Genomic DNA, 8,103 nt, shown 5'->3' with positions numbered 1-8,103 from the left:
ATGTGGTGAAAAACAGGTGAATTTTCATACAGATTAGTAAATACACACAAGTAAGCCTGTGCGTGTACCTTACTTATTGGCTAATCCAGCCCTGCCTTGACCCGTTGGACGTGGGCTTCAAAAGAAACTCAAGCTGGAAATCCAACAATGCAGACATAAGTAAATTTAGCAGCCTCCTGCCCAAACCACCTCCTGGACTCTCCTTGCAGGATAGTCCTGGAAGAACCTGGGTTTGAAAAATCCTTCAGGGGCCCTAGAAAATTTCTGGTTCATTTTTATGTAAACATGCAACGAAAACTTCCTTTCTCTATTTAAGGAATCTAAGTAGAGGCGGCTCTGTTTGTAGTACCTGGCACCAAGCAGACAAAAAGTGAAAGAAAATCAGCAATGAAACAAATTGAGTATATATGTATTTTAAATGTTTTAAATAGACTATCTTCGTGGGTGTATTCTGGGCATAACTTCACTTGAACAGCCATTGGGTTCCTGAGGCACATGGAGATAGAAGAAGCTCCTCTCTTCTGAATGTCTATGGACAATTTCTGAATAGAGCTTCAGTTGTTTATTGAGCACCTAGCATGGAAAGGCACTTTACCAGCACAGCCCCTTCCCATGTCTTATCTCATTTGGTCTTAGCAAGCTTGAGGCGAAGCAGCAGAGACTCATTCAAGTAAGTCCTGCATCTGTGAAGTGAGACAACAATAAGTGCCCTGTGATTCACTCAAAATCCTAGAGTTAATAACTTAAGAAACTAGACTTAGCACGCGGGTTATCTTATTCTCCCCTCAGAACTCTCCACCAGGCCACGTTGTCTTCCCAAATAATTTTTCAGTTAAGCTGAGAGGAAAAGACATTGAAAAAAGTAACTAATGCAAAGTATTATATAAAACATGCCTCATAAACAGTAGAGTGAATAAAAGCCAAAGGCAATTAGAAGATGAAAAATTGGCACAAGATTGAAATGGTGAGGGAAGAATTCACATAAGTAGGGGCATGAAAGTGTGGAATAAATATAATTAGAGCAGTTCTGAGGTGAAAAGGAATGGTTTGGGCCAGTCCAGCTATAAAGCACAATTTGTAAGGGAATAATACAAGAAAGAAATGCGAAGTCGGATAGTAGAGGCTAGGAATGGGAAATCTGCCTTGTGGAAAGTGGGAGTCACATACAGTTTTTGTTTTCTTTTTTTGTAATATTTTATTGTATTGTAGGTGGAAGTTTACAGAGCATATTAGCTTCCCATTCAACAAATTGTACGCAAAGTGTTCCATGACATTGGTTGCAATCCCTGCACTGTGTCAACACTTTCCCCATTTCCACCCTGAGTTCCCTGTTTCCTTTCATCTAATTTTCCTACCCCTTCCTGCTTTTTCATCTTTGCTTCTGGGCAAATGTTGTCCTTTTAGCCTCGTACAATTGTTTGTTCTATGGAACACGTTCTTTTCAGGTGTTATTGTTTATTTTATAGGCCTGTCTATTGCTTGGATGGAAGGTGGTTTCCAGGAATGACTGCAGTTCCAAGTCAGAGGGGTGCCTGAGGGCCATAATCTCAGAGTTCCTCTAGTCTCTATCAGGCCAGTAACTCTGATCTTTTTTTATGAATTTGATTTTTTGTTCTACATTTTTCTCCCAGTCTATCTGGGACCCTCTATTGTGATCCTGGTCAGAGCGGTTGGTGGTGGTAGCCAGGCACCATCTAGTTCTTCCAGTCTCGAGGTCATGTAGGCTGTGGTGCATGTGGTCTGTCGGTCCTTTGGACAAATTTCTCCCTTCAGTGTTTCTTCACTCTCCTTTACTCCGGGTGGGAAGAGACCACTACTTTTATCTTAGATGGCCACTCGCAGGCTTTTTAGGCCCCAGATGCTACCCACCAAAGTAGGATGCAGAACACTGTGTTTATGCACTGTTTTCCCAGTTGACATAGATGTCCTCCGAGTCTACGGTCCTTGGCTTTAAAGCCTAGTATCTTCATCCCGGGAGGTGTTTGGTTGTGCATAAGGAGTTTTCATGACTGTGCCCGTTGTGTGTTTTATTGTCTATATTAGTATACTTGCAACATCTACATATATGTATGTTGAGATATCCACACCCAAACCTATGTCTGCAGGTGAGTGAGCTCCCTTACATCCTCCCATGCCTCTTTAGCATACCTATATACTTGTGTATCCGTTCGGAAGTTATTGTTTGTTAATACTGTTGCCGTGTTGTCTATGTTATAGTAATTGCCATAGTTGCCCTCCGTTCTAGTGTTCCTCTCAGCATCTTCCTTTGCCTTTGTCATGTTGTGCTGACTTCCCCCATAGAATGTATTACCTTTCCCTTCATAAATATTACCACATGTCTTCTATTTAGTAATTTACCCTCCTTTCCCCTCCCTTCCCTGGTAACCATCAAAGAATGTTTCTTTCTATGCATAAACCTTTCTTTGTTTTTTTTATAGTAGTGATCTCATACAATATTTGTCCTTTTGTGATTCACTTATTTCACTCAGTATAATGTCCTCCAAATTCATCCATGCTGTGAGATGTTTCTCGGATTCATCATAGTTATTTCTGATTGTGTCACACACAGTTTTGGACAGGGTAAAGGTATAATGTCTGTAGGAACATTCAAACCCATTGAAAGCCTCATTTTGTATCTCTGGAAATTCCATGATTCTATAGCCTATGATGGTAAAGGTCAGCAAAAAAGAGAAAGACCTCAGTGAGATGGATTGACACAGTGGTTGTAACAATGGGCTCAAACATGCCTACTATTGTAAGGATGACACTGGATTGGGCAATGTTTCATTCTGTTATACATGGGGTGACTATAAGTTGGAGCTGACCTGTTGGCACCTAACAACAACAAGGCCTATGAAACAAAATTAGAGCACAGAGGGGACTAGAAGTGTGAACAACATTTATTCCCTGTGTAAGTCTGTAAGTTAACATGATGATGAGCCTCTGAACTAAGGTGGGGGCAGTATAAGAGGAAAAGAAGAGATGTATGGAGTGGTAAGATGTATTGAGAAAGGACAGTCATCTGAGGCTGATCATGGATCATATATGTGAGTTAGAGTGATTGATATCAACGTGACCCTGTTTCTAACTCTTGCTCTGCCACTAGTTATCTGTGTGACTTTGGATAAGTCAATTCAACTCCATGAAAAGGCTTTATGAAGCATCAGTAATCCTTGGAGATTCATGTTATTTTCCTTATTCTGCTAAATATCCTCTTAGCAACATTTCTTGACCCACAAGACAGTCACTCAGCTTACATTTTCCCCTTTCACCAAAGTGAGAATGATGGTAAGCTCATTAAATTTGAAGTTATCTTGGTTGAATGAGAAAATTAAGGTTACTATTAATAACAAACCATTTGTTGTTGTTGTTAGGGGCCATTGAATCAATTTAGACTCATAATGACCCCATGTGACAGAGTAGAACCGCCCATAAGGTTTCCTAAGCCGTAATACTTAACAGGAGCAGGTTGCTGCTCTTTCTCACACAGAGTGGCTGGATGGGTTTGAACCTCCAACTTTTTGGTTAGCAGCCAAGTGCTTTTCTGTTGCATAACCTGGGCTTCTTAACTAACCACTTAGTAGCCCGTATTTAGAGGCACTCTGTGCTACATTTCATAATCTAATCAATTGCTACCTTTCTCTCCCCATCTACCCTCTCCACCCAAATGCCACCCATCTCTTCCTTTCCTTCTCCATCAGCCTGAACTCCATGGCTGATCATCTGTGTCTCTCCTTTCTCTCATTTGATTCCCTTGCACCCAGTTCCTCTTGCAGGTTTACCCATCAAAACCTCACTGTTTATCAACATTATGCTGTATCTTCTCTGCTCCTGAACACAAAGGAGAAAAAGCTCACAATAATGAAGATTGGATGGTCTACAACTGAAAAGGTCCTCAGCTGTGCTGACCAGTCTTTAACTTGTTATTGGCTAGCTCTCTTTCCCTTCAATGACAATTCCAAATAACAGCCCTGATCACTAACAAACTTGACAACATCCACCCCCATCCTCCTCCTGAAACTCTCCATTTTCACTTCTGTGGTGCAGCCTCTCCTAGTTCTGCCCCTTTACTCTCCTCTCTCAGTGACAGGCTTCTCTGCCTCCACTGCCCCAAATTTAGGTGCTCAGTTATCAAGCTGCAACCCCTCTCCTTGGATGAGCTCATCTATGCCCGTCATTTTACCACACGCATGTTGATGACTTGCAAATCTATATCACCAGCTTAGCCCTTGAAGGGGAAATAGATTTGCTAGGCCAAATGTAAGCACCCTCATGAGATCCACCAGCTCACTACAGTTTGCATTTTTGCCATTATTGTCCACCGCTGCTATAAAACCTCTGCCCTCCCACTGCGGAGTACAGAGATCTGGTTTGGTCCTGCGGCTGCCCGGGACTCACCTCATCTGTAAGTCTCCCTAGTAAACTCCTTTGCTGTCACCCTGGAGTTGTCTACCTCTTTCTTTGGTCTCTTAGCACCCTCCATTTTGAGAAGCAAGTTTCATGTTACTTGTCCATGCCTGGATAGCCCTCTTCCCAAGCTCCAAACTCATGTTCCAACTCATGTTTCCACTTGACTTCTCCACCTGGATGTCCTGCAGAGAGTTCAGATTCAACACGTCCATAGTAGAAATCAAAGGAGCCCTGGTGGTGTTATGCTTAAGCGCTCAGCTGCTAACTGAAAGGTCTGCAGTTTGAACCTACCAGCTGCTTTGTGGAAGAAAAGACCTGGAAATCTGCCCACATAAATATTACAGCTTAGGAAACCCTATGGGGCAGCTCTACCTGTAGGGTCCCTGTGAGTTGGAATTGACTCGACAGCACACAGCAACAGCAACATGGCAGACATCATGATCTTCCTTTCAAAATCTGTCCTTCCCTATACTCTTCACTCATCTGGTGTCCTCACCCTTCTTCCTGTCGCTGAAAGGTGAGATATGGAAGTCAATTTTTATCTCTCCTCTCTCATAATATCCAGTAACTAAGTCAGGTCTTTAGCATATCATGACTGAGTTTCCGCAAAATTCTCTTTAACTGGTTTCTCTGCCCTCATTCCCGCCTCCTTCCTCAAATATCTTCTACACAGCCTCCAGATTGTGACCTCTGCAAGGCAAATATGACTGTTTGCTATGCTTAAAATGCTTAATAACTCTCATGGGTTTCCCATAGGATAATAGCCATATTCTATGCTCAGTGTAGATAGGGCAAACCAAAAACCAAACCAGTTGCCATTAAGTCAATTTCAACTCATGACAACCCCATGTGTGCCAGAGTAGAACTGTGCTCCATAGGGTTTTCAAGGCTGTGACCTTTCAGAAATAAATTTCTAGGCTTTTCTTCTGAGGCGTCTCTCAGTGTGTTCAAACCACCAACCTTTCCATTAGCAGCTGAAGAGGTAACTGTACCACCCAAGGACTCCTATAGACAGTGCAAGACTCTCCATAATTTTCCCTGCCTCTGGGTTCTAAGACTCCTGAATCACTTCTATACCAATATACCAGTTGCTGTGGAGCTGATTCTGACTCATGGAAATCTCTTGTGTATCAGAGTAGAACTGTGCTCCACTGGATTTTCAGTGGCTGATTTTTTGGAAGTTGATCTCCAGGTCTTTCTTCCAAGGCACCTTTAGGTGGACACAAACCTCAAATCCTTCAGTTAGCAGTCAAGCATATTGACCATTTGCATCACCCAGGAACTCCTGAATTGCTTCTAGGTCCCCACAATTATTGATGTGCCCCTGTGCCTTTGCTTATGCAGCCAGTCCACTTTGCCTGGTAGGTCCTTCTTCCCCTCCTTCCCCTCTCCTCCATTTTGTACCTGACTTGACTCTCTCTCTTAAATTTGGTTAAATATCACCTCCCCCAGGAAGCCTGAACTGACACGCTACTCAACTCCTCTCTCTCCCTGTATCTCACCTCCAACTGGGTTGCATGCTCTCTCTCTGCTCTTGTAATATATACTTTGAGCACATCTCAAGCTTTGCACTCACCATGTTGCATTACAATTTTTTATTTACATGACTGTTCCTCCCCAGACTGTTGGCTCCATAAGGATATGAGCTCATCTCTCCATATCTGGCACCTAGCACACAGTAGTACCTGGGACATAGTAGGCTCTCAATCTGTGTTTGTTGAATGAATTGATTAATTAATTAATAAGGGCTTACCTTATTTACCAATCACAATCCGTGTTTTATTGTGATCAGTTGCATGATAAATCTTTCTAGTCACATTTCTCTCTTCCTGGCATATCTGTCCTTCTAAGTGCCAGAGGCCATGGTGGGTTATACAAAGTTCAACCAAAGCCAAGTCTATGGGTTTAATCCCATCCAATGTCCAACCTTCAGATCTCACCCTGACAATAGCCAGCCATCTTATAACTGAATGCTTTTGTCCACAAGGGAACACTCGAGGACCCAGGCTACTGTGTACACACCATGGCAGCATGGGTGTCTCACTCCTAGAGAAACAATCCAATAATAAAAATAGATGATGATGATGATGATTACAACAACAATAGTTCACATTTTCTGCATTCTTCCCAAGTGCCAGGCACCGTTCTAATCATTTCACATCAATTAACTCATTTAGCCCTCCTGACAACCCTAGGAGATAGCTACTGTTATTAGCCCCATTTTACACACAAGTAAACTGAGCTCTGAGTGTTTCACTCACTGCCCAGATTCTCAGAGGAAGAGTAGTAGATCACCATAGACCTCGTCTTTGCATGCAGAGTAATGAAATGTAGAAGAAAGAACATTCGTTCTGAGTCACAAGGCCTGGTTCCTGTCCCTGATGTCCTTGGGAAGGTCTCTCAGCCTCTTTGGGCTAGACTGAAGTTCTGGCCAGTGTCCCCAACTCTGACATTCCGAGGTCTCCCAAATCTGTTCTAGTTCTGAAATGTTATGATTTGCAAATCAGGTTTTCCCATTAACAGCGATTTTGTTTTTCATTTGCACGGTGCCCTCCTGCTAAAAGCTGGACACCTGGTCTGCTTTGCCACTCAGTCAGGGAAAGTAAGCAGACGTGCAACGGAATCAGCACACTCCCTGGGCCATACTGAGGGGCGGTGAGGAACGCACCTCATATTTTAAAATGTCCTTTTCCCCCTGCAGCCAGGCCCCACTGACAAAGCAGGCCCCAGGGCTGCCAGGAAGCCAAGCTGCCACTCGTTCTTATATTTCAATTTAATTTAACCATAGTGTTGCCCTGCATGTCAACAGTTCAGGACAAATTAATGAATTCTACTTTAACTATTTAGCTGTGCCAGTAGTAATATGTTCAATCATGCATTAAATTAAAAATGACACTTGAAAATATGAATATCCTGGACTTCAGTTGTGTGCACCAAACAGGAAAAAGATTTAAAATGCTGTCTAGTGGAGGATTACCACTGAAGAAGCATGAATCTCATTACCGCAGGCTACACTGAATACATTTGCAAAGCTCCATTTAAAAGGCTCTCTGACGGAAGCAGCCTGCTTCTCTGGCTGGCTAAGCATTCCATTTGCTTTCCCTAAGAGAAAACCCAGCTGCTACCAAGGCAAAGATGGTGTCAGTGCCCCCCACCTCCTCACACCCACCTTGATTCCTGGGCACCCCCCCCCACAGCTCAAGTGTCACCTGCTCCAGCTGTCCTCACCTACTAATTCTCTTCACACAGACATAAACGAACTAATCCACAAACACAAATAACGAGATACTAATAAGAGTTAAAACGGTTGTTGCTCAGTGGATTCAGACTCATGGCAATCCCATGTGTGTTAGAGTAGAACTGTGTTCCATAGGGTTTTCAATGGCTGATTTTTCAAAAGTAAAAGGCCAGACCTTTCCTCCAAGGCACCTCTAGGTGGACCTGAACCACCAACCTTTCCGTTAGCCTTCAAGTGCATTAACCATTCGCACCACGGTTAGAGGTTTGAATCCACCTCTGGGTGGAGTCAAACATCACCTTTCTCAAATTTAAGTTCAAATTATGTTGACTCTGAATCACAAAAGAAAGCCTAACAGCAAATTTTCTCAACAGTAAGTGCAAACTTGGGTAAAACATGTAGGCAAAGCAGAATACATAGAAAGAAGATAAAGACAAAAGGTCTAAAGGACTTCA

Source organism: Trichechus manatus, unplaced genomic scaffold (genome assembly GCF_000243295.1).
Source record: "Trichechus manatus latirostris isolate Lorelei unplaced genomic scaffold, TriManLat1.0 scaffold00067, whole genome shotgun sequence".
NCBI lineage: Eukaryota > Metazoa > Chordata > Mammalia > Sirenia > Trichechidae > Trichechus > Trichechus manatus.
Note: the sequence above shows the minus strand (reverse complement) of the source record.